The 26,378-nt window shown below is 45.7% G+C and overlaps 1 long non-coding RNA gene across 1 annotated transcript; it reads right to left on the bottom strand.

Annotated features, from left to right (window-relative positions):
* Positions 1 to 2,278: 2,278 nt before the first annotated feature.
* Positions 2,279 to 25,747, bottom strand: LOC125116736 (uncharacterized). The gene is made up of 8 exons (XR_007132412.1): positions 25,612 to 25,747; positions 22,727 to 22,993; positions 22,035 to 22,130; positions 17,291 to 17,424; positions 15,415 to 15,524; positions 10,607 to 10,781; positions 3,925 to 4,118; positions 2,279 to 3,677 (listed from the first exon to the last, which is right to left on the bottom strand). It is a non-coding gene; the product is annotated as an uncharacterized LOC125116736 (long non-coding RNA).
* Positions 25,748 to 26,378: the final 631 nt, after the last annotated feature.

The following is a 26,378-nucleotide window of genomic DNA, read 5'->3' as shown; positions in this document are numbered from 1 at the left end:
GAAACATTGAAAAACAGCTTTTTTTTGGGAATATAATTTGCATGCCATGAAAGTCACTCATTTTAAGTGTATGGATTGATGAGTTTTAGGAAATGTTTACAGCTGGGAAGGTATCACCACAATCAGGCTTTAGAAGACTTCCATCACCTCCTCAATGGCATCTGTTTCTAGGCAGCCTCTGCTCTCACCCCCAGCCCCAGGCGAACACTGATCTGCTTTCTCTCTCTTTCTGCCTCTTTTCTAGAAATTTCATATAAATGGCATCCTGCAACGTAGAGTCTTCTCTCTGCTGTCTGCCGTCTTTCACTTAACGTAACACGTCTGAGGTTCGCCATGTTGTCACCTGTGTCAGATGTTCATTCTTTTTTTATCCTTAAGAATGTTCCTCCGGTCCGAACGCACCAGTTTGTTCATCCAGTCATTAGCTGATGGACATTCTAGCGGTCTCCAGTTTTGAGCTATTGTAGGTCATGTTGCTATGAACTGTCTTATGCAAGTCTTTGAGTGGCCGTTTGTTTTCATTTCACTTAGGTAGACATCCAGGAGTAGAACTGTTGGTCTGTGTGGTCTGATTAGGAAGCGGTCCAGCTATTTTCCAAAGCGGCGGTACCATTTTATATTCTGACAACAATCTAAGAAGCTTCTCGTTTCTCCATTCTTTTCAACATGTGGTATTGCCAGTCTTTTTAATTAGAGCCATTCTAATAGATATGTAGTGATACAACACTTTGATTTTAATCTTCATTTCCTTAGTACTATTAAGAAAGGATGAGCTTGTTTTCATGTGCCTATTGGCCATTCATGTATCTTCTTTGGTGAGAGGTCTGTTCAAATATTTTACTATTTTGTAATTGCATTGTTTACTTTCCTATTGAGTTGCAGTAGTTTTTAAGCATATATATATATATATATATATATATATATATATATATATATATTCTGCATACACATCCTTATCAGATGTAGGACTTTCAAATATTTTTTCTCCGTCCGTGATTCATCTCTTTATTTTCTCAATGATGTTATTTATTTATTTATTTATTTTTTACTTATTGGGCCACACCGGTGGCTTATGGATGTTTCCAGGCTAGGGGTCTAATCAGAGCTGCAGCTGCTGGCCTATGCCACAGCCTCAGCGATACCAGATCCTAGCCGAATCTGCAACCTATACCTCAACTCACAGCAACACCGTATCCTTAACCCACCGAGAGAGGCCAGGGATCAAACCCGAATCCTCATAGATATTAGTCAAGTTTGTTACCATTGAGCCATGACAGGAACTCCTCTTGATGGTGTTTTTTAAAAGATTTTACTATTTTATGGTTTTTTATTTTGTTTTGATGAAATCCAGTTTAGAAATTTTTATTTTCAGGATTTTTATATAGATGTATTTTAATAGGATGGTAAAAGTGCAATCAAGGTTTGTTTTATTTTTTATTTTATTATTCTTTTCATGGCCACACCTACAGCATATGGAAGTTCCTAGGCTAGGCATCGAATCGGAGTTGCAGCTGCTGGCCTATACCACAGCCACAGCAACATCACATCCAAGCCTCATCTGCAATCGTACGCTGCAGCTTGCAGCAATGCCGGATCCTTTACTCACTGAGCAAAGCCAGGCATTGAACCCACATCTTCAGAGACTATGTCAGGTTCTTAACCCACTGAGACACAATGGGAACTCAATACTTTACTATTTTTAACTTGATAAATTATGTTGATTGATTTTTAAATCTACCATACCCAGATTATACCCTACTTAATCATAGTATATTATCCTTTTAATACACTTTAGAAATTTGATATACATACATACTTTATTTAGAATCTTTACATGTAAATCCACTGGTGATATCTTGTAGATTTATTTTTTGGATATTATCATCGTCAAACATGATTATTAGCAATATTCTAACTTGTAAAATGAATTAGGTATTGATTTATTAAAAAAACATTCTGGAATACTTTGGATAGCTTGGTAATGATTAACTCCTTGAAATTTTGAAGAGAAAAAAAAGAAGCAGTCTGTGAAACTATTTTAGCCTGTTGCTTTTCCTACAAGGATGCAAATTAGTTGGAGATGTAATTCATTGACTTTTTCTTCCACTTTCTCCCAGGGTTTTGCTCTGATGAACCTGTCATTTAAAAAATTTTTATTTTATTTTTTAAACAAGTGGCCATACCTGTGGCATATGAAATACCCGAGCCAAGAGTTAAGCCACAGCCACTGTAGAAGCAACGCTATGCAGTTATGTTGTGAGCCACAAGGGAAGTCTGAAACTGCCATTTTTAAAGTTAAGTTTATGTTTTCATAGAAAAATATGCATTTGATCTTGTCTTCAACATATTTTACAGAGTTGGTTCATATATCCTCATATTAGTTTTATAATGTCCTCTGTGTAATACCAATGGCCATATTCCCCTTCCAACTCCTAATTTTGGTATTGTTTTATCTCTACTCTTTTTCTTAATTAGACTGACTAGTTGTTTCCCTATTTTGCTGGTTTCCACGTTCTCCACCCCTCACACCCTATCTCTGATTTTGACCAATCTCATTTGGTTAGTTTCTAAAACAGAGGCGTTGATAGATTTTTTTTTATGCCAATTTCTAGAAGTCACAGAAGTCCTTTCAAGGAGTTGTCCTTTTATAGATGCAGATCCAGAGGTTCAGAGAACTCACAAGAAGGAAATGGTAGAGCTGGGATTGGATACAAAGCTGGCCCTCCTTCCCCCAATCGCTGCTTATCCCTGACAAGGGATGAGGGGGCAAAATAACCAACCTCTTCATCAGGAAACGGCCAGCAGTAGGGCTCTCAGGGCAATGACCCCTCCTCTCTGAGGGCACAAGCAACCCCAAAGCCCTCCCTTCTTCATGCCTGGCCTCTGCAATCACTCTAGTCCTTCTTTGTGAGGCTGCAGGGCCAGAACTGCTAAGTCTCTAGGTTGTAAGTCCGCGTATTGAGGCCTGGAAGCATCAGGCCACGCTCTCTCCCCTTGTTGTCATGGAGATAAATGGGTGTGATGTGGGTGTGTGTAGGGGTGTGCATAGGAGAGGAAGGCAGAAGACCAAGCATATGTTGTTCCCCATCAGCGCTGCCCAGAGAAAAGAGGTTGACCAAATAATCGGCAAGATCAAATGTGATGGTCTCTGGAAAGATGTTCTCTGAAGGGAAGAGAGAGGGGTGTGGTGCCAGGCTCTGCAGAGCCTGTGCCTGTCTACCCCACTCCCCAAACCCCTCCCAACAACTCACACTGATTCCAGGCTCAACTGGAAACCTACATAAAGTGCTACTGTGTTTCCCAAGTTTGGGGACACTCGGCTAAGGTACAAACAGTCTGCATGCAGAATTCTTTCTCCAGTTGTTAATTAGTAAGTCGTCTTTGAATGTCTAAATGAGGCAGGAGAACGCTCTGAATTCACAGCCAGAGAATCCCCAAAGTTCCAATGCCACCTCCTCCAGGAAGTCTTCCTAGATCCCCCAGATGGAGATAGCACCCTCTCCTCAGGCCTCCAGGGGCTGCTTGGTTTTACCTCTCCATTGGCTTTCCTTGCGGTCTGCCTTGCATTCCTTCATTTATTCTCTCATTCTGCTTTTATCACGATACAGTCGTGCTGTGGGATGGGCTGCAGTGGGACATTCATCAGACGTGGTCCTTGCCCTCGAGGAACTTGTAGTCTGGTAGAGAGACAGCATGAATAGGAATCAGTTACAAATTGTGATCAGTGCTCTGGAAGAAAGACGTCAAATGGGAGCTGGTTTAGATGAAGGGACGGGGGAAAGATCAGGGGGTGAAAAGAGCCAGCCATGCGCACAGCTGTGGAAGAGGACACGCTGGGCAGAGAGAGGGTCCTGGGGGCAGGAACTCAACTCAGTGAGAGAGGGAGGAATGGAGCACTACACAGAGAAGGATGCCGGGACTCACCAGCAGGCTGCTCTTCCCTGGGTCCTCACGTATCTTCCTTATCCCTCAGCAGGGCCCTGTCACTGAGGCTTATTGGGTGTCTGCTGCCAGCTCAGAGCAGAAGCTCCTTAGCCCAAGAACCGGATCTGAGCGGTGGCCAGGACTCCTGTCCTGAGCACGGGTAACAAATACTCAGGGTTGGGGTGAGCATCCTCCTTGGTAAAAGAAGAGATACGAGAATTATTTGCCCACCAGATTAGGGACTATTTCAAGCCTGACCAGAACCTGCCAGGCAAACCTACACACTGCCTGTGCCTCTTCAAGTGGCAGATGCCTCATCTATCAGAAGGGCAGCTTGCTCACCCGTCTGCATCCCAGGGTCCTTTGTAAGTACACAGTTCAGTGACAACATGTGTTCAAAGCAAGAAAGATCCCCAGAGCCACTGGTTTAACAGAGGATGGTCCACGCTCCTTATTCCTGTTCAAGAGAGAAGCTTCTGGACCCACTTATCCCTTCCCTTGTTCCACTTAGGCTTTGGCACTGGGCTCCCTGGAGGCTATCAGCTGGTAGTGCCTCATCTCTTATCTCTTCCCCAGGAGCAGAGTGGGGACACTTGCTCAGAGGGGAGCAGTCAGGGAACAATCCTGACACGAGAAGCTGGCCTGGAAGGTGTGCTGGGGAAATGCATAATTGATGGGCAGGCCAATGGAGGTCCTCCCGGAGGACCTCACTGTAATGGGCAGCGGCGTTTGGTCACGACAGGAATTCCTTTTACATCCTTGTGCAGCCATGAGCCTGGCGAGCAAGTCCCCCTGGTCCTTAAGAAGCATCCTGACTTCAGCAGGTCACCTCAGTTCACTGCAGCCGCCTATACTCTGGCTGCTGGATTCGAAATAGGCATCAGGCTCAAATCAGGGCTCAAGCCTCCTTGGGGAATTGATGGCTGAGTGCTTGGTCCCTCTCACACTTGGGCAGGTTAGAAGGGAAAGCCATCTCTCCGAAGGCAAGAGTGGGAGAGGCTATGTGCTCCAAAACGTGAAGATGTGACAGGGCTTCTGCCACAATGAATTATTCACACACCAGGACGAATTAATAATCTGAGCTTGGAATTAATTTTATTGGGTTTCCAAAAAGGTGAGCATTCCAGAGGCAGGAAGGAGGCAGCCAGTGCCCTTCCCCCCCCCCCCATCGTTAAGACTGGGGGCACGCAGGCTCACTCGCACCCAGTCACCCAGCAACTCCATTTCTCACCATGTTGGAAAGTGACTCATGGGCTCTACCTATCATTTCTTTTTGACCTTAATAAGAAATTACAATATCCCTAATTGCCCCAGAATCTTCCTCTGTGGTAGAAGTAAAACTTTCCAATTAAACAACTTCTCTTCTTCCCTGAGGTTGGCAAAGACAGCCTTGTAGACACAAATCCCTTTACACTTGGACACGGAGAAAAGAATCAAGATGGATGGCCCCAGCCCTCCTCGCTGGCTTGTACACCTGCCTGCCCCGCTCCCGTCCCTTCACCACCTCCCTCCTGGCTGGTCTCTTGACAAGTTCATTGCTGTTCACCAGAAAGGGATCAGCAGAGTCTTGCTTCTGGAGAAGTTAAGTGCAGGCCAACAATTCCTCAGGGGTTCAGTGGATGAAAGCCCGCAATAGAGGGTTTGGAAGAGCTTCACAGAGGCCCCCATTCTCCTCAGATGTCAAGAGAGCTATTGTTTGGGGAAAACAAGTTGTACTGGAGACTCTGGGAATTGCAGAGAGGTTCTGCAAGAATTCAAAGATGCAAATGGGAACTAAAAGACAGGATCAACATTTAGTGAGTGCATACTATGTGGTTGGCTTCCTGCTAGGCCCTTTCAAGTCATTGTTGCATGGAATTCTCAGAACTCTGGGGAACTGGCTATTGTTATGAACCCACAGAGGTTAAATAATTTTCTGAGGTCACTGTATGGGTAGGAGGCTAAGACTCAAACTCAGGCCTGCCTGTTCTCACAGCCCACAGTTTTCATCAGTGTGTATTTCATCCAGGTTTGTAGAGAGGAAAAGAAAACGGGCACACATGTGCACAGGGTTGAAATGGCAGCAGCACAGAACAAAGAACAATAAGGCTAGAAGCTCCCCAGAAGGGACTTGTACCCCAACCCCATCACCAGCTCCCGGGACACTTTGGAAATATCCCTTTGCGGCTCTGCACCTTACTCCCACTGGTGACATGGCAGGTTTGAAGTCCAAGGTCCCTCAAGTCCAGTTTTCACCCTCTCCTCTTCCCAGTCCACAGATGAGGACAGTGTGGCTCATGAGGCAGGGCCACAGAATTTTGTGGCCAGTCTGGTCTGACCTGTCTGGGGGACCTTGAATCCCCTTGATAACAACCCCAGGGACTCCAGGCCCAGCCAGTAAGCCTCCAAGATGGAAATGAATGAGGCCCAAGGCTGTTCCTGCCATCTTAGAACAGGGCTGAACAAAGTCTGTCGCCTGCCAGCCTGGAACACTGTCGGCATTCAATACCCATTTATTGAGCAGATGTAGTATTTTTAGCACGACTTCCCCAAGTGCTTGCTACATGCTGGCCCTAGCAGCAGCCCTGAATGCCTTGTCTGCATTGAATTCCCTCCACCCAGAGCCACCAAGATGTTCTGTGACAGCCAGGCACTTGACCACCTCTGTCCCAGGGGAGGAAGGATTTCAGGGCAAGCCTTTACTGAATCTGATGGAAAGAAACATTTCTAGCAGTAGGACAGAGTGTCTGGTGGAATAAAGAGTATGTGATACAGCATCCAGTGCACTTGCTTTGAACACTTATTGGATGTGTGATTCCAGGCAAACCCCCTCCGTCTATATATCTTGGTTTTCTTCCCTGAGGCAAAAGAGGTAGAAATTCAGCCTGTTACAATCAAAGCTCAAGAAAGGAAGGATGGGTATGCGTTCAGGGACACTTACAGCACCATGGTCTCTAGTGGATATGGAACTGAGACGGCCAGGCCCGTGCCCAGCAGGTGGGGTGTAGGTGTGAGCACAGCCATGCCTCTCTCCCCAGTGTGGAATGTCATGCAGCCTTTCAAAAAGCATGCCCCCATTGACTGGGAGGGGTTTCGAATGCAGTGAAGTGTATCGAACAGGATCCCAATGTGCAAAATCAAGAGTAACAGGAGAGGAGTTCCTGTGGTGGCTCAGCAGTTAACCAATCCAACTAGGACCCATGAGGTTGCAAGTTCAATCCCTGGCCTCGCTCAGTGGATTAAAGATCCGGCGTTGCCGTGAGCTGTGGTGTAGGTTGCAGATGCGGCTTGGTTCCTGCATTGCTGTGCCTCTGGAGTAGGCCACCGGTTACAGCTCCAATTAGACCCCTAGCCTGGGAACCTCCCTATGCCACAGATGCAGCCCTAGAAAAGACAAAAAAAAAAAAGAGAGAGAGAGAGAGAGCAACAGGAGGTGTACTTAGATATGACTACATGTGCGTTAAGGAAGTTGGATGGGGCACACTTCAGATTATTACTGCTGACTGTCTGCGGTTTAGGGAGATAGATTGAAAGGTGGAGTCAGGAGGAGGGAGGAAAGGAGAGGAGTGGTACGTGAAAGGGGGAAAAGGGTACGTGAAAGGGGGAAAAGCGAGTGAACAATTTGTGAGGATATCTGCATGCATATCTGCACAGAGAAATGGATGGAAGGCTATTTAATCAAATGCGACTCTCCTCAACCGCATGCTAATGCTGCCTAGATGGCTGTCCGGGAATCAGATGATGTCACCACACGTCAAGAGGAGAGAACTGTCTGAAACTACATCTTCGGAGGAGCTCTAAGATGTGATATTCTTGCCAACACCGAGGCCAGTGTTTTCCCTTCATCCCACGACCAGCTCACCAAAGCATGAACCAGACATATTCCAGTGATTGACCTGTTGAATGCGGGACATTGATTATTAGTCTTTCTCTCAGCCTCAGGCCGTGAATCAAGCAGATGACGATCCTCTCACTTTGGGTGGAAGAGTTTGGCCTGGTTGACCATGAGGGCTGTAATCATGATGTCAAAGCAGCAATCAAATTGCAATTTAAAAATAACTGGAAACGCTCACTTGAACTAAGTGTGTGACAAGCATGAGGCTAATGGGTGGAACCAGCGGATGCTTTCTAACATGAAGGTCCCTCGGCCAGACACAGGGACTCATGTCTCTGAGAGCCACATGTTGGGTGCGTGGTCTGGGCCAAGGATTTTGCATTCATTCTTTAATTAATCCCCACATAAATTTCCCATTCTACTGATTGGAAACTGAGGCTCAGTGAGGCTAGGTCACTTGCTCAAGGTTTCATAGCTGGTGTGTAGTAAGACCAGGAATAAAATCCAGGGCAGCCTGACTCCAGAATTCCCACTTTTAATACCACGCTACCGTGATGCAACTCCAAACTGGGAGGTTCTTCAGGCTTCAGTCATCTAGATTGCTCTGTGTGTCCATAGTGATCTAACACAGGTTTTCAGGCCACCAGAGGTGGCTTAATTATGGTGTGCTCTTGATATTGTTGGACTGTGACATTAATCAGTGTATTCATCGGCAGTGGGACGTGACTCACAGGTGTAATTTATGTGTCCTTTGGTGTGTTAGTAATGTGTGCTCTCAATGGAGTTTAATTTTGAACGTTCTTTTCCTTATCATTGTGGCAACTTGAGAGATAGCTGGAGAAGTACCCCCTGAAATAGAAAGAAGGGCATCCTGCTGCTCTCTTAAAGGTCACCAGTGACCGCTGAGGCCCCAGAGGGATGGACACTCTGACTCTCCTTCCTCCTTCACTTTGCTGCACATGTGGGCTGCCCCCTCTGCCATGGGTGGTCCTGTGGTCATGGAGATCCAGCTATGCAGAGGTGGAGGAGGCTTGGTAGAGTCATCATTTCTTGTGGCTCAGCTAACCCTGGAGGCGCCTCCTAAAACCCCCTCTAAGCCAGTGTCCATCATACGCTGGGATGCTTCTTGTGCTGGGGAACTCTCTCCCTTACAATACTGTAATTTCACCTTTGGGCAGCTGGATTGTTCTTTCATTCAATGTATGGGAGGACCCAATATATGGACGGCCTCTGCTTTGTGGTGCTAATCCTAACCCTTGGGAGGCGGACACTGTGTCTAGTCTCTTTCCCTTGGCAGCCCCTTAAAGAGGCTGAACAGGCATATTTCATTGTATGCGTGATGATGTGTGAGCTTGTTCAAGATAGTTTTCCTCCTCAGTCTTGGTGTTGAGAACTGAATACAAGACTCCGGTGAGGTCTGACTAGGAGAGCCTTGAATGTGAGACTTTGATCACCTTTGTTCTACATGCTCTACTTCTGTTACTGCAACCTCAAATTGCTTCTTGCCAGTGAGAGCTAGAGCACAATGCAGGTGCCTATTGAGTGCCTGAGGACCCAAACTCCTCTCTTTTCTAATTCAGGCTCCTTCCAAGACAGAGCTCTCTCACTCTCCACTTACATAGGAGAGGTTCTTGGGTACAACTGCAGAAGCTTATGTTCCCCATTATGTTTTTTGCCTTGTAATTTTCATTGCATCCCCATAACCCACTGAGAGCTTTTTGGATTGGAATTCTTCCATCTACCTCATTTGTCATCCCCTCCCAGTTCAGTGGCATCTACAGATTTGATAAGGACCTTTCTATGCCTTCATTCAAGCATTCACAAAATTTGTTTTAGCAGGAGAAAGCCAAGGACAAAGCCTTATCTCAAGGCCCGGGAGAGCTCCTGGAGTGACAAGCTGAACAGGAATGAATTAATCAGCAAGCCTTGGGCATGGTTCTTGAAGTGGTTACAAGTCTACCTTCCTAACTAGGTTATTACTTTAGCTAGAGTTTTTTCATGTTAACTGAAAGGATATCATAAAAACTTTATTATATACCATGTGGAAATCCAAATATATGTGCCCAATTGCATTTCCCTGATCTAACTATCTAATAATTACAACCCCCCTCACAAAAAGGCCAGAAGGGAGGAAGTTGGGGATGGGAGAGGGAGAAAAAGAAAATCCTTCATGGGATTCATTTTTAAATGGACACTCTTACTATTAGGAATCAACGTTAGTTCCCAAACCATCTTTTCATGAAAACTGTCCCTTTCAACTGCTAGATGACTGGGCAGAAACAACATCCGGCCTGGGCCTTTAAATGCTGCTCTCGTGTTATTTTTGAAAGCTGAAATAGCCTCGCCCATCTTCACTCCTCCCTCGAACTTCGTCAAAGCTCTTCCCTCTGTCTGGCCCTGGGCTCAAAGTACAGGAAATTCATGGGCCTGTCTCAAGACACTCAACATCTTCTCGTCTCCCTTACTTCTCAACTCCTTTCGCATCTCTAGCCAAGGACGAGTAACTCCCACTCTCAAGTTCTCTTTTTGCCCAATGGCCAGAGATCTGAAATTAATTTAAATTTGTCAGGTGGGTTCTTCTCTCTCCAGAACGCTCAGCTATCCATTTCAGTCCAAAGTACATCATCCTGAGCTACAAAGACAAGGTCCATTTCCATCCTCACAGCTGCATTATCTTATTGGGCCCAGCAGCAGGTTAATTTCTTCTTTATCCTCCTTGCTCTGAGTATGAATTTAAAAGCTCATTTCCCCAAGATCTCAGTCTCCTCTGGGCTGTGGGCCTTCTGACACTAGAATATTAGGACTATTTTATTTGCAACGATCGAGAACCAAATGAAAACCAGCTAAAGCAAAACAGGTCATACTTACATCAGCTACATAATTGAAAAGTCTGAAGATAGACCATGCTTCAGGAAGTGCCATGTTCAGGGTTGCAAACAACATCATCTATACCTGATCACCTTCTCAGTCTCTCAGTTCTCCTTGACTTCATTCTCAAAGGGCACGTTTGGCCCCTTAGAAGCTCTAGGGTTTATTCTCACTGCTGTGGAGCACAAATAGAAAATTATCCTTCTCATCATGTTAATTAAAAACATGAAGGTTAACAGTGATTGGAGCCTTGCCTTGAGTCACACGCCCACCCTGACCAATCACCATTCCAAGGCAATGTTGTGCTCTGATTGGTCAGGAAGAATCACATGTCCACTTGTGGAGCTGAGGTTAGAATCAGCTCCACCTGACACTTAAACTGAGTCTGAGCAGGTTTCCAGAGGAAAATTTGGGTAGTGCTATTGAAAGAAAGAGGAATAAATGCTGAATTAAATATTAAAAAATACCCAGAAGAGCTCCCCTGTGCTAATAAGTTACCTGGCACAGAGCACCCACTCAGTAAACTTTGTTGGATGACTTTAAAACCCTGGCACCCATTATACTCTTGCATGTCTATCTTTCTCTGATGTCCTCACCAACGGTAAGCTGATCTCTGCAGCTGTCTACATAAAAACTATTCTTCCCTTCTCCCTTGCAAATAAAGCCTGATTTGGCTGAGACCTCCATGCCTCCGGGAAGATGATGTTTGAGACAGAACCTGATTGAGCTAGACTAATAGACCTCAAACTTCAGCTTTCTCAGAAACATCTTGAGGACTCCTTCAAACCCAGGTTGCTGGCCAATGCAAGAACCATGGTTTTTTTTTTTTTTTTTTTTTTTTTTTTAGGGCCGCACCTGAGGCACATGGAGGTTCCCAGGCTAGGGATCTAATCTGAGCTATAGCTGCCGGCCTATGCCAGAGCCACAGCAACGCAGGATCTGAGCCTCATCTGCGAACCACACCACAGCTCATGGCAATGCCGGATGCTTAACCCACTGAGCGAGGCCAGGAATCAAACCCACAACCTCATGGTTACAGGTCGGATTCATTTCCCGTGCACCATGATGGGAACTCCCAGGGACCATGTTTTCAGAGCCATGTTCTAGAGAGATCATTCCAGTACAGGATGCAGGATAAAGGTCAAGAACCTCTGCTCCAGAAAGCAGTCAGACAGACAACAAGCAGAAAAGCCCTGAATGGACGGTGTTGGTATATCTTGGCTAAAGAAGCAGCTCAGCCAAAGCCCTCCCAAATTTATAAAGCAAAACCCAAACTTCTCTATCAGGGCTTTCTTGGCCACAGCTTGTCTTTTACCCCCAGTCGCACTCCTGGCCTGCCTTCTCCCTGACCACATGGAACCATGACCTTTCATGGGCTTCTTCCTCCCCTGGTCCATCCAATCATCCTCCAAGATGAATCTCTCCCAAGACTCCCTGTCCTTCTCCTGTGAAGCCCTTAAATGGACAAACTACCCACTGCAGAACCATGGTGTACTCAGCTTCTGGAGGGCAGATGCCTTTCTCCTCTCCTGATAATCCACACTAGGCTGGCTCACACAAACATTAGTTGAATGAATGAAGTTCCCTAGGCAGGAATAACACCTATTACCTGTGTATTATTCTTCACTCTCTTGACCACAGAAGGCCCCATATAAACAATGGCTAAGGAATAAGGCATCTGAAAGGCCAATGCACACCTAACGCCATGCCAGGAAGCCCAAGGCCATGAGATCCAATGTAAACATCAGACAAAACAGTGTTTGATCCTGGCTCTGCCCAGTTACTAGCTGTGTGACCTTGAGCAGATTATCTAAGCTTGCTAAGCCTCACTGTCCTCCTCTGTAAAATGGGAGCATTATCACACCAAAAATATTATTAAGATAACATGAGCTGAAGCACCTAATTCATGAGGCACCATGCTCTCATTATTGCATGATCATCAGTCAAATATTGCAACCAAACAGGTGCACCAGATTGGCCAATTTTTGCTTCAGTGGCTTTATTTCTAGGAAACCAGTAAGGATGCTAAGGGGTTCATATAACTTGGCTTAAGACTATTAAATCCACCTGACACAGCCTAGTAGACACCAAATTCACCGAGAAATCATTAGTGTGTCCAAGCTTGTTCTGGGCGATTTCTGGTGTGCTGGGAGGAGAGGGCAATGTTTCATCAGACATGAAAGCACAGTCTATAGGAACAACCTCCCCACCTGGCTGCCTGTGTGGCGAACTCTTCTCCATCTTCCAACATAATCCAGGCATTCTTTGTCCTGATGCCTTAAGTGGTCACCCAGCTTCAATGTCACCGATGTCTCTCATTCTTGCACCTATTCTGGCCTCGTTCCCACCGTGTGAAGCGTAGTTGTTGGCATATGTGCCTTCAGCAGGAGGCAGGCAGTGCCCTGAGCCTAGCCCAGTGCCCAGCCCAAAGTCGAGGGCAGAGTTGGTGGTCTCCCTCCTCCTCTGGGGAGCTCTACGGCTCTTTGCGGGAGTCTCTATTGACCCACGAAATGACCACAGCGAGTTTTAAGTGGTGTGGTGCTTACGACAGCCTGGGCTCGAGGGCCCATCAATCCTGTCATCATGTTCTGTGGACAACAGAGGAGGCCTGGGTGGTCCAAGGAATCTAACGGCCACAGGATGAATGGATTTAGGGGGAAGGAGGGGACCAGAGGACAGGCAGGAAGAGAGGGCAGCTCAGGAGTAGGAAGAAAGACACTCACTACAGGACAGCCAGGGCCTCAGCCCTCTGCCTCTGGAGAGGCTGCCCGGCTCTGTCCCAGCCCCAGGGTGGCCGAGCAGCTGATCCTGTGACTCCATCCACAGTGGGTGGGGCCTGAGTCCTCGTTAAAATCACCTTGGGAATTTGTTTACTGGATTCAAGCCCTGGCTCTGCTGTCCACTAGCTGGGTAGCCTAGGCCAGTATTTGGCCATCTCTGATGGCCAGTTTCCTTATGATTTTGGCCTATATCACTTGATAGCAGTTTGTTACGTGGGCTTATTAACTCTTCATCCTACAGGTATGGAGAAAGGGGAGGGGCAGAGAGGGCACAAATACCAGGTCTGAGTTTCTTATCCCGGCAGATCGCAGCAGTTTCTTATCCTGGCAGCTCTTACACCTACCTGAGCTTTTCCGTAATCCTTTACATCCCATCTCTTCTTTATTGTCATCTCTAACACTCGTGGGTTACCCCAAATGCCAGGAGCCAGCGCTGCCAGAAAAGCCAAGAAGAAAGAAAGAGAAAAAACTGGCCATTTCTTCTTTCTTGTTATCTCAACAATCTCATGATCCCTGTCTGTGTTTTTCGAAGAGGGATCACAGAGGCCAATCCATGCTTCAGTGATCCTGATGTTTCTATCAAATGAATCATTGGAAACAGGATCTTTAGTTTATTTGAGCAGAACCATGTCAGGGCTGCTCTCAATGAAAGGTGTCCGGGCTCCACATTTGGACCTGAACAAGTTTTCATCACAGCAAAGGTAGAAAGCTTGCATTACAGCCTGGTGCTTCCTGCAGCTTCGAGCTTTCTGCTTGGTTGGAATCAACGTTCCTTAAAAAGAAAAGAAACCTACGTATACCAAGCTTAATGAGGAATGAATGAAGCCCAGGCCAGTTTCCATGGTGGTAAAGTAACACCACCCACAAGCCGCAAAACCCCAGTCCAAGGGAGAAATGAGGCTGCCTTTTTCCCCATTGTGCCTTTTATTCTTCCCTCCCTCCTTTCTTTCCCACACACCAGGGTTGTTAAAGGCACAGTGTCATTTGTACAGATCAGGCTCTCTTCTTGTAAGTTTCCAGTTAAACATTCTTTTGTAGCTGACACCTATTAATAATTTAAAATGCCTGCTCTTTTGAACAATGATCAAAATTAAGCTATTACCCACAGGGGGATATTTACATACAGTTAGTCAGCAGCTGTTTAACAGCCTTTTCCACTCAAGATTTCTCGCGACCCTCACATATCATTTGTAAGCAGAAGAATATTTGGTTATTGCATGATTTTTTTCTTCTGTATATTTGATAAACGGCCACTGGGAATCACTTAAGAAGTAAACAAGGTAATTCTTTGTGATTTCTGCTGGCTGCTGAAGTTACAGGAGAAGGGCAATTACTTTTAGTTCCCCCTACATGCAATTTACTAATAAGCTACAGAATGCAGAAACATGTAATTAGTAATTACTATAGTATGTAGTGATGCGGTGCTTACCCAGTCAGTCTATGGGCCTATAATCTAGTGGCAGAAAATGAGTCGAGCTTGGTACACCCAAGCAAGCCCTTGTATATTTGAAAAGAGTTGTGATGATCCAGCTAATTGCTGTTTAGAAACTGGGAGAGCCCAGCAGCATTGTTCTGCCCAGCCTCTCACCTGACTCCCATGGCAAGGCTGATATTTAATTTGCTTCCTTGCCTCCATTTTTAATGACAGGCCAGGAGTTCCTGTTGTGGTACAGGGGTTAGCGAACCCAACTAGCATCCATGAGGACACGGGTTCAAACCCTGGCCTCGCTCACTGGGTTAAGGATCCAGCATTGCCATGAGCTGTGATGTAGGTCACAGACGCGGCTCAGATCCCGTGTTGCTGTGGCTGTGGCTGTGGCTGTGGCATAGGCTGTTGGCTACAGCTCTGGTTGGATCCCTAGCCAGGGAACCTTCATATGCCGTGAGTATGGACCTAAAAAGACAAAAAGACCAAAAAAAAAAAAAAGACATACCAAATTCAAACACTGTTGAGGATCTGCCTAAGATCACAGGCAAATGAGTGGCAGACCCAAGCCTGCATCCTGAGCTGCAGGATTCAGCTCATACCTGTCAGGGCACTGCCACGTCCTACTGCTGGAGGAGTGATGCTACCTCCTGGGATTCAGATCTGGGCAGGACTCAGAATCCAAAGGTGCATCTTCATGGCAGTGGGGGCTCTGAAGAGAAGAAGAAAAACAGCAAAAAAACAAGTGTAGAGTTTTGAGGGGTGCACACTGCACGCTTGATGTGTATTACCTTATTTTTGTGATCATTTCAGAGGAAAGGAAATTGAGACTCAGTTGAGGTTCAGTTGAGGTTATGTCGCTTAGTTGAGATCACTCAAGTGTTAAGTGGCAGGGCTGGACTGTGACCCTGGGTGAGTCTGGTGTTAACGACAATACCTCCCTCACACCAAGAAGTTATTCTAATGGATGTGACTCCTTACTTCAGCAAACTAAGTGTATCTGTGTCAAATATCTCAAACTATTTGAGGCAAATGAGTGGAGCTCACAGCTTCAGCATCTTAAAGCTAACAACTATCACTCCGTCATCTCAATTTCAGAAATTTTGCCTAAAAAAAAGACAACCCCATAACTGCAGATAAGAGTTTATGCACAGAGATATTCAACAAAGATGTTCTTTATAAAAGCAGACCCTGGAGAAAGAATCCAATAACACAGTAATAGACAAAGGAGTTGTGGTTAGAACCATGTGATAGAATACTAGGCAACCATGAAAAACAATATTAATGAAGACTTTGTAATAACATAGGAAAAGCTTTAAAATCCAATGGAGAGTCAGTCAAAACACAAAATGTTGTACATGGCAAGAACTCACTTGGTAAAATAACTTTTATGAAAAGAAAGATTTAGATCAAAATGGCATGTGGTAAGTTAAGGGGTGACTTTATTTTTTTATGAAATAACAACCTAATTGAGGTAGAATTCACATAACAAAAAATCCCCCCTTTTAAATGTGTAATGTTTATGGGTACTAGTGTATTCACAGAGTTGTACAACCATTACAATTGTCTAATTTTAGAAAAATTTCATTAACTATATTTATATTCACACCCTGCACCTCACAAACACTGATACATTTTCTGTCTCTGTAAATTTGCTAATTCTGGACATTTCATATAAATGGAATCACACGCTATCAACATTTGGGGGTGGCTTCTTTCACTTAGCATGTTTTCAAGGTTCATTCATGTTGTAGCACTTATCAATCCTCCATTCATCTTTAAAGCTGAATAATATGCCATTGTATGGATATATCATATTTTTATTCATTCATTATTTGATAGACATTGGATCATTTTTATGTTTTGACTACTACACATTTTGCTGATATAAACAGCAAGGTACAATATATTTCCAGTTCTCTTGGGTCTGTACTGAGAAGTGGAATTGCTAGTAATATCATGTTTAACATTGTGATGAACCGGGAAAAGGTTTTCCAAGGTGGCCACGGCATTCCATAGTCCCACCAGCAATGACTGAAGGTTCTAACTTTTCTACATCACTGCAAATTCAGTGTGATGTTATCTTTTTAATTTTAACTGTAAGAAAGACATCATCATGATTTTGATTTATATTTCCTCGTGACTAGTCATGTCAAACATCTTTTTATGTGTTTATATCTTCTTTGGAGAAATGTCTATTGAAATTCTTTGCCCATTTTTAAATTGAGTTATTTGTCGTTTTGTTATTGAGTTGTAAGAGTTCTTTATATATTCTGGATACTAGCCCCTTATGACTTGCAAATATTATCTCCCATTCTATAGGTTATCTTCTCACTTTCTTGATGATATTGTTAAGAATACAAAATTCTTGCATTTTAAAGAGGTTACATTCTCTATTTTTCCTTTCATTGTTGTACCTGATCGATACATATTTACCTGCATATTTTCTTCTAAGAGTTTGACAATTTTAGATCTTACATTTAGATCCAGAGTCCATCTGTATGTGGTGTGAGGTAAGCATCTAACTTCCTTCTTCTGCATGTGGATATCACCTATCTTAGAACACTTTGTTGAAACACCTCATCATCCTCTGCTGGATTGTCTTGACACACCTGTCAAAAACCAATTACCTATAAATATAGGAATTTTAACTCTCAATTCCATCCCATTGTTTATCCTTATGCCAGGACTCTCAATTCCATCCCATTGTTTATCCTTATGCCAGGACCATACTGTCTTGATTACTACAACTTTATAATTGAAGTTTGAAAATTGGGAAGCAAGAGTTCTTCAACTTTGTTCTTTTTACAGAACATTTAGGCTATTTTGAGTCCCTTGCAAATCCATATGAACTTTAGAATTGGCTCATCGATTTCTATACAAAAGGCAACTGAGATTTTGATAGGGATTGTGTTGAATCTGTAGGTCTGTTCATAAGGGTTGCCACCCTGTTGACAACATGATGGTTGTGCCCACTTCAAATCCTAAGACTTATTCTGAGCTGGAAGTGAATGCATCTTTTCCTGGCAAGAGCGGTGAGGCTCCATGGAACATTAAGGCAGGCTGGGAAATTACATCTATACAGAGACAGCCTATTAGGGCCAGGCGGCTGCTCCCTGGAGGCCAGTTCTCGGCCACTCCATACACCATGCGGCTTCTATTACTTAGGCCAGCAAGGCTTTAAATACCTCCGGGCACCCCTCCCCAATTTCCTGTGGAATACTATTTCACAGTCTAATAGATCTTCCTACAGGGAATTTCTCCTGTTACTTAGCCCACATTTCCTTCGTCGTTTTCGTCCATTGCTTCCTCAGGACCACGCCGTTCCAGACGGATTTGCCTACTTGGGATTCCCATGTTTCGCAGCCTCAGGGCCCATGTTCTCCCCCAGTTGTTGGGTAAACTCTGGGTTTTACAGACAAGGACTCTGGAAGGAGGCTCCCAGTGAAGGCTGACACCAGGGCTCTTTGGTTCATGAAGCAAAGAACAAATGCAGCCAATCCCAGGACACCGAGGAACCAAGGTCCTCCTCGTCAAGAACTGGGGGAGCAGTTGGGGAAGAATGGCTTGCTTCTCTGGGCTCCCTCTTGCTGAACTGAGCCAGGGCTCTACTTCTGCAAAAAGGGCAGAGCATCGGGTGCCAGCCAAGTGCCTGCTCGGTAAGCTCACAGGAGAGCTGGCCCCAGGGCCACGGGGCCTCACTTATCACTCTGGAGGGAGAGTGGATGCATAGGGGAGAGAGAGAAGCTGGAAAGAACAAGGACTCAGAATGAGCTCTGCTCTTGGGGTCTGTGTCACTGCTTTGCCCACATTATCTACTTGACTTTGAATCAGCCCACCCACTCAGGTTGGGGTCCTAATAGGAAGACTGTGATGCAAGAGGTGAAGACACCAGCCTGAGTCAGGCAGCAAGCAAGGGAACAGGGTTGGGGGGTCGGACACACACTGGTTTTTCCTCCCAAATCCATGCTCTTTCTGATCCATAGCTGGGCCCTCAGTTTCCTCCTCTGTGGGATGGAGCTAATGCAGTATCATAGGGCTGCTGAGAGCTGAGGGGGAGCAACTAGGTGAAAAAAATCGGGCTCCATAAATGTTATATTACTTCCTGCCTTCCTCCCCCTGGATGGCTGATCAGGGCCATTTCTCCAAGTAATTTAGCAAGGCGAGTGTCTGCGGTCCCTCTCCTCGCAGACTCCTGCCCTGCACTGATAAGTTTTATTAGCAAAGAGGGAAGGGATTTTCTACAACCAAATTTCTTCTGGGCTTTCCAGGAGAAATTGATGGAGCTGCCCGGCTCCTTGGCCGGCACTTCATCCTGATGGGATTGCCTGGGCTGTGCGGGGACTGAGCGCTACAGAAACTGTTCTAGCCCAGGGAGGGGGGCTGGGCAATGTTATTTTTCTGAAGGGGAAAATCATCATTTGGCTTCTTGGGTTTATGTACCCAGGGCACCAGGGAAGCAGCTGGAATTTGCCTGGAAACCACAGTGCTGTTGGCTTGGTTCTCAATAGGCAACTGGGGACAAGACTGCATTTGATGGTCCATCACCTGTCTTTCTGTTCTGCATAATAAGAACCCATTCTCAGGGCATCTTATTGGCTCTGCTGAGTTTCGCATTGTTTGGTTTCCTGTAAAGGTATGTGTGTGCACACGTACGTCTCTGTGTGTGAATATGCATATGTATGGATATGGGTATGTACGTGGGGTATAGGTATGTGCCTGTGTGTATGGATGTAGGTATGAGGGTGTGAGCAGGTGTATATATGTGTATGAACATGTACACATGGGCATATGTACATAGCTGTATGTGTAAGTGACATACACATACAGATATGGGTAAGTGGGTCCATATGTGTGTGAACACGATATGTTTGGGGCACAAGGGTGTGTGCGTGCATGTGTGTGTGTGTGTGTGTGTGTGTGAGTCCACTTATCTGAATGTGTTTCTGTGTGTGTATATGTTTGTTTCTGCTTCCATCAGGCACTCAGTAGGGGATCCCAGAGCCATACTGAGGAGTCGAAGCTTCAGGAGATGCAGAGATACATCTGCAAGGGTCCCAGCAACCAGTGACCTAAACCTACTTGAGAAGCAGTGGAGGACAAAGGAAGATCCGCACAAACTGAGTCCTGGGTCTGTCTCCCACAAGCAGGACATCTCAGGAAAAGATTCCTGCTCCCCAACTCCTAATGGCCATAAGGGTAACTTCTACTCAAGCTGCAGAACCCACCACTTCCTCCCAGAAGCCCTATGATTCTGACTCCCATTCCATGCCTGGTCTGAACTCCTCTCTCTGAACTTGCATTTATGTCAGCACCACAGCAGGTGAATTGACACAGGCTCTGTCTACGCATCTCCTCCCCACTCTGGGCTGCTGGCACCCTGACGGCAGAGTTGTTTCTGTTCTGTATGCCAGAGCCTAGCAGTCTAAGGCACCTCTTAGATGCACAATGAATGATGTGGAATGAGTACATGAATGAACACATGTTCTGGGCGTCTCAGTGTTCTTTCTCATCTGTAAATTGTGGGTAAAATTACGTTACTTGGTTCCTGAGATTACCTGAGATGAACTATATGAAAGCATGCTTAAAGTGTTAAGAGCACAGCAATGTAACCCTTTGGGGAGGGGGGGCACCCCAATAGTTGAACAGAACAGCAGGCAGCAGGGATGGCAGAAGGAGAGCAGGCTTTGGAGTCAGAGAGTCCTGGTTCAAATTCTAGTTCTACTACTCAGCATATGATTGACCCTGGGTGATGCACGTTGCTCTCAGCCTTCCTCTCCTCAACTGCAGAAGAGAGCCAATGGCACTTTCCTTACACCTGGGCAAAGTACAGGTCACACAGAAGCAGCTAGTAAAAGTTGGGTAAATAGAGGAATATGGGTGGGGACACAGGCACTGGCACAGTTGATGTGTATAGAAAGAAGTATCAGGAAACTCGAGCAGGAGGAGAGCAGGGTGTCCTAATGAAGAGGGGGCTGGAGTGGGACTTTGGAAAAGCAGGAGGAAAGGTGTGTTGGGCGCTCATTAGACCAAAATGAGCACAGGAGTGGAAAATGAAAGTGGTCTTGTGAGTTTGGAGTTTGTATTAGTTTCCTACTGCTGTGTAACAAACTAACAGAAACAGTGGGTTAACCCATTTATTATTTGACATTGTCTATAGGTCAGAAGTCCACCCACAACTTTCCTGAGTTCTTTGCTCAGGGTCTTGTAAGGTTGAAATCAAAATATCCACTGGGCTGCATTCTCATCTGGAGGCTAGAATGGGGAAAGATTTTTCTCACTTGGGTTGTTGGAAGAATCTCCTTTGTAGTTCTGGAAAAGATGTTGCCATTTTATTGCTGGCCATTGCTCCAGGGTGGGGGTGTGTGTGTCTCTCTCAGCTCCTAGAAATTGCCATTAGGTTCAGGAAGGTCCAGGCCCATCTAGTAAATGCCTTCACCTGATCAAGTCAGGCCCACCCAGGAAATCTCCCTTTTGAACAACTCAAAGTCAGCTGGTTTGAGACTTTAATTATATATGCCAAATACCTTTGGCTTTGCCAAATGTAGCATAAGCATAAGAGTGATCTCCCATCACATCCACAGATCCCACCAGAGGGTTATCAGGCAGTCCTATCTGGCTGTGCTATGAGGCTAGAATTCTGTAAGGAAGCCACTTTGATGTCTTATTCCAACCTATAGCTGATAAAACCAGCAGTGGAAGGGTGACCACATGTCCCCATTGGCTTAGACAGTTCTGGTTCATTCCTGTTTTGGGGGTGTTATTATTTACAATAGCCCCCTTCACTCTCAAAAGTGACCCAGACTGGAGGAAAATGCCTATTTTCACTTGGGCTAAAGGAAGCAGCTCCTCTTTAGACTCTTCCAGACTCTTTTAGAAGAAGCTAGGAGCCATGTGAATTGTCTTCATGGGCAACATGAACGAAACTCCTCAGTCATGGACAGACCTTAAAATGAGAAGGTAAAAGAGGAGCATGTGCAGAGGCCTTGCTAAACAGCAAGGGATTTTAATAAGGTGTCTCACTGAATTCCCATGACAACCCTATAAGAAAAAACAAAAAACAAAACAGCATCATCCCAAATTTATGGCTGAGAAAACTTAGGCTCTGAAGGTAAAACCGGGAAGCGGGAGGAGGGATCTGACCTGCTGGAACCTCATCTCAAGTTTGCTGCACCTGCCCCATCCTGCTGCCTCCCACCTCAGGGCTACTCCAGGAACTTACCCTGTGCTGAATTCTGAGATGTAATGTACTTAAGCCATGGATGCTGGGAGCTGTTCCTCTGCAGGGAAGATCAACTCTCAAGCACTGGGTTTTCTCCTGAGGATGAAGAAAACAGACTCTTTCTACCCTAGCACGGAACTCGGATGTCAGTTCCACGGGAGCGACAGCTACGTCTTCATTGCTGCATCCTGGATGCCTAGCAATGCTCTCGTATACTACATGGAACCCGTTAAATATTTGTTCAAAGGATGAGAGAATAAACCCTTGACTCTAGGGAAACTCAACTTTAATATCAAAGTCAACTTATCTCTTTGAAAATGCATTCCCACAAAGAATCCACTGTGCCCAACAGTTCTTCTACCTGTCTGGTTGAACCTTCCTTTCATAAGACCCAGTGTCATGAGAATGAGATAATACACATTTTTAAATAATGGCTAAGACCATCAATTTAACACACATTTTTTTTCCAAGGCTGAGAGCAAATTAACCAATCAACGACCACTTCAATCAACTCATAGGTCATGGCCTGAGAGATTTGCATTGCGTTCTGAATAACACACACGGGTGTGCCGGGTTTGTTCTGACTCAGAGGCTTTGCAATTTGCGTGACGTGGCCCCAATGGAGCTGGCAGAACTGAAAAGCCGGTGGGAGAGCCTTTGTATGGGATGAAATGATGAAGTTGATTACTCACCTCACCTTTGCATCCTTACAGGTGGTCCTGATTGCTGGGTGACACCAGCCAGAGCAGGGCTTCTCCCCTCCTGAAAGGGGATGGCGGGATGTCTGATGGCATTTGCCGCAAAATCCCTCTTGATTAATCAGGCTGCTCCAATTTGTGAGTCAGAATTTCTTGGGGAGAGAAATCTGCCTTGAGTGGAATTATCCTGAACTCTGATATCAATGCAGGTAAGCTCTTCAAAAAGTAGAGGCAGATCCTGGGACGCCAGGCTTCCTGGGGCTAGGAAACAAACTGTGTGAGACGAAAATGGTTGGACAGAAAAAAATGCGAAAGAAAGGCTGAGGGATTGGTCCTTCCATGCCTCAGGGACTGGGGAAGCCATGGAAAGGACATTGTGTTTTTCCACTCAAGGCAGTTTTATGTAGGGCAGATGCATAATCATTGGGGTCCAGGTTTGACAACACTTGTACTACTTATCAGCTGTGTGACCTCGGTGTGTCGGCTTGTGAGCTTTGGGTTTCTCATTTGTTCAAGAGGAAAGACAATAAAACCCCAACTCCCAGAGCTTTGTAAAATAACGTACCACATAAAGACATCTCCCCCTCATGGAGTTCCCATCGTGGCACAGTGGTTAACGAATCCGACTAGGAACCATGAGGTTGCGGGTTCGATCCCTGGCCTTGTTCAGTGGGTTAACGATCCGGCATTGCCGTGAGCTGTGGTGTAGGTTGCAGATGAGGCTCGGATCTGGTGTTGCTGTGGCTCTGGCGTAGGCTGGTGGCTACAGCTCCGATTAGACCCCTAGTCTGGCAACCTCCATATGCCATGGGAGCAGACTTAGAAAAGGCAAAAAGACAAAAAAAAGAAAGACACCTTTCCCTCATAATGGACTTTCAATGCATATTAGGATCTTTCCCTGTCATAAAAACCCAAACAGCAGTAACAAAAGGTATATGGAGTCTGACAAAGACTATTAAATTTTTTTTTATAAATACATTTGTAGGAAAGTCTTCCAGAGATATACAAATTGACTCACATTGAGCATGTTCCTTTTTTTTTTTTTTTTTTTACCAAAACTACTAAATTTACCAAGCAAATTTGGAAATCTAGTACAGGTAGAGCTGTTCTGACCTAACCGTATGGTGTGGTACCCTTCCAGCACTGCAGCCATGGGCTCTGAGGCCTGTGTTTGCAAATGTAAGCGAGCCAGCCTTCAGTCTTTAGCAGAGCCAAAGTGGAATGCAGCCAGACCCTGGGCTTTTGCACTAAACAACTATGCCTGGCCCCAGGGAGGACATGACAATCAGAAGAGGTGCAGGGGCCTTCTCGCTGTGGCACAGTGGGTTAAGAATCCGACTGCACAGGCTCAGGCCACTGCGGGGGCACAGGTTCGATCCTTGGACGGTGCAGTGAATTAAAGGATCCAGCATTGCTGTAGCTGTGGTGTAGGTCGCAGCAGCAGCTCAGCTTCAGTCTCTGGCCTAGGAATTTCCATTTGCCGTGGGTGTGGCCATTAAAAATAAATAAATAAAATAGGTGCAGGATTTTAGAGGTATCTTGGCTGGCTCCCAGTCTTCAGCTTGAACTGGTTTCCCTCCTGCTGCCTGCCACCCCCCCCCACCCCCCCCCCCCCCCCACCCAGCTTCTTGACCAATAGCTGTTCTCACCCATCTATGACCCTCTGCCTTTCGTCTTGAATTTTCCTCCCTTCCCTCCACTCCATCTTGGACCTGCCCCTTAGAATACTGCTGTCTCCGGTTCTTTTGGGAATTCTGCCTACTCCATTTTAGGAGAGGAATCACATAATCAAGGGGTTGTATCTCCTTGGAAAAAAAAAGGAGGCTGACTTTTTTTCATTGATCTCGGGTCACCACTCTCTCTTTCTTCAGAAGATGGATGAAGTAAAGATCCAAAACCAAGGGAATCTGGATAGGCAGCAGGGTCTGTGAAACGCCCTGGAATATGCACAGCTAAGCCACCTAGAAGCCTGCCAAGCGACTGAGTATTTTTTAATCATTATTACTCTCTTCTAGGGGGGAAAAAGAGTCATTTGTAGCCTGGCAACAGAGATCTGCATGTTCTTCCTTCATGCCAAGCCATAAACACAGCCTTCCCTCTGCTAAACCTAATGTTACTAAAAGGCCAGTGACCAGGAGAAATCAGGGCAACAGCATCCACATCTGTAGGCACTGGTGGTGCAAGGAGGCCAGCAGGGAGCAACACAGAAATCAGTACTGTGAACGATGGACGTTCAGAAGGAACCCAAAAGCTCTTCGGAGAGGGAGATCCTACCAGACTCCAGGCTCCATTTCCTGTACTGGTCAGTTATGAGCTTCTGGAGGCCAGGAGGGGCAAGAGCACATTTTGAGGAAGGGCTGCAACTTGAACTTGGACAATGGAGTCACACCCTGCCACCTGCCTCTGCTGGGAGCCCTTCCGGCTCCCTCCTGGGCACTCCCTGCTGGCTGCTGACGCTACCTCCCACCCGGCCTCCATGCTTTGCTCCTGTGCATTTTCCTCTGGTCTAGGCACAAAATCTTCACCTCAGCATACACAGCAGGCTTGAATGTTTCCAAGCCAAGTGTTCTTTTTTTTTTTTTTTTTCATCTTTTTAGGGCTGCGCTGTGGCATAGGGAAGTTCCCAGGCTAGGGGTTGAATTGGAGATGCAGCCACAGCAACGCCGGATCTGGGCCGCATCTGCGACCTATGCTGCAGGTTGTAGCAATGCCAGATCCTTAACGCACTGAGTGAGGCCAGCTGTTGAATCCACATCCTCATGGCTACTAGCCAAGTTCTTAACCCTCTGAGCCACAGCAGGAACTCACAAGCCAAGTACTCTTGAAGCAAAGGAAGAAACAGGCTGAAACACTAGCTCGGGAGCAACCTCCCCACCCACCTTTTAGCACCATCTTAGAGAGGCCGTGTGGAGAGGTGGTTAAGAAGATGGTCTCAGCGCCAGACTCCCTGGAAGCAAATCCTAATCATCAGGAGGGTGGCCATGGGCAAGTCGCTTCCCTTTGAACTTCGGTTTTCTCCCCTCTGAAATGAAGATGGATGTAATTCCTATTTTTAAAAAAGGGATTTATGCGAGGCCCTTACAACAGTGTCTGGCAAAAGAAAATAAATGCCAAAGGATGCTGGATATAATTATTATTATTACTACTGCCACTATTTTTGAAATATTTGAGTGTTGGATGAATAACATATTCACTTGGTTTAATGTTGTTTGCTGAGGGGTTTGAATGAGACGATGCACTGAACCCGTTTAGCACAGTTTCTGGCACGATGCTGGTTCTTTCATCAATGTCATCTCTCAGTTCCCTCTCTGGCGCTCAACCTGTAAGGTGTGAGGTGGTGCCTGCTTTACAAACCATGGTGCTCTGCTCCCTCCACAGAGCCAGGAGCACAGCAGGTGCTCAGGAGGACTGTCAGAGTCTAAAGATTTCCCCAAAAGTTATTTACTCATCAAAGGGAAAAGAGTAATTGTATAGTGATAGACTTAGCAGACACCACCTTAACCAAGGGATCAAAGCAAACATGACTGATATCAGGACAGGCTCACACTAGAGGTTCTGGACCTACATCTCTATATTTCTATCCCAATGTATCGATTATCTATCGATCTATCTGTCTATTTATCTGTCTATCTATCTATCTATCTAT

The sequence above is a fragment of the Phacochoerus africanus genome, chromosome 15, assembly GCF_016906955.1.
Source record: "Phacochoerus africanus isolate WHEZ1 chromosome 15, ROS_Pafr_v1, whole genome shotgun sequence".
NCBI classification, from domain to species: domain Eukaryota; kingdom Metazoa; phylum Chordata; class Mammalia; order Artiodactyla; family Suidae; genus Phacochoerus; species Phacochoerus africanus.
Note: the sequence above shows the minus strand (reverse complement) of the source record. Positions and strands in the feature narration are given on the sequence as shown.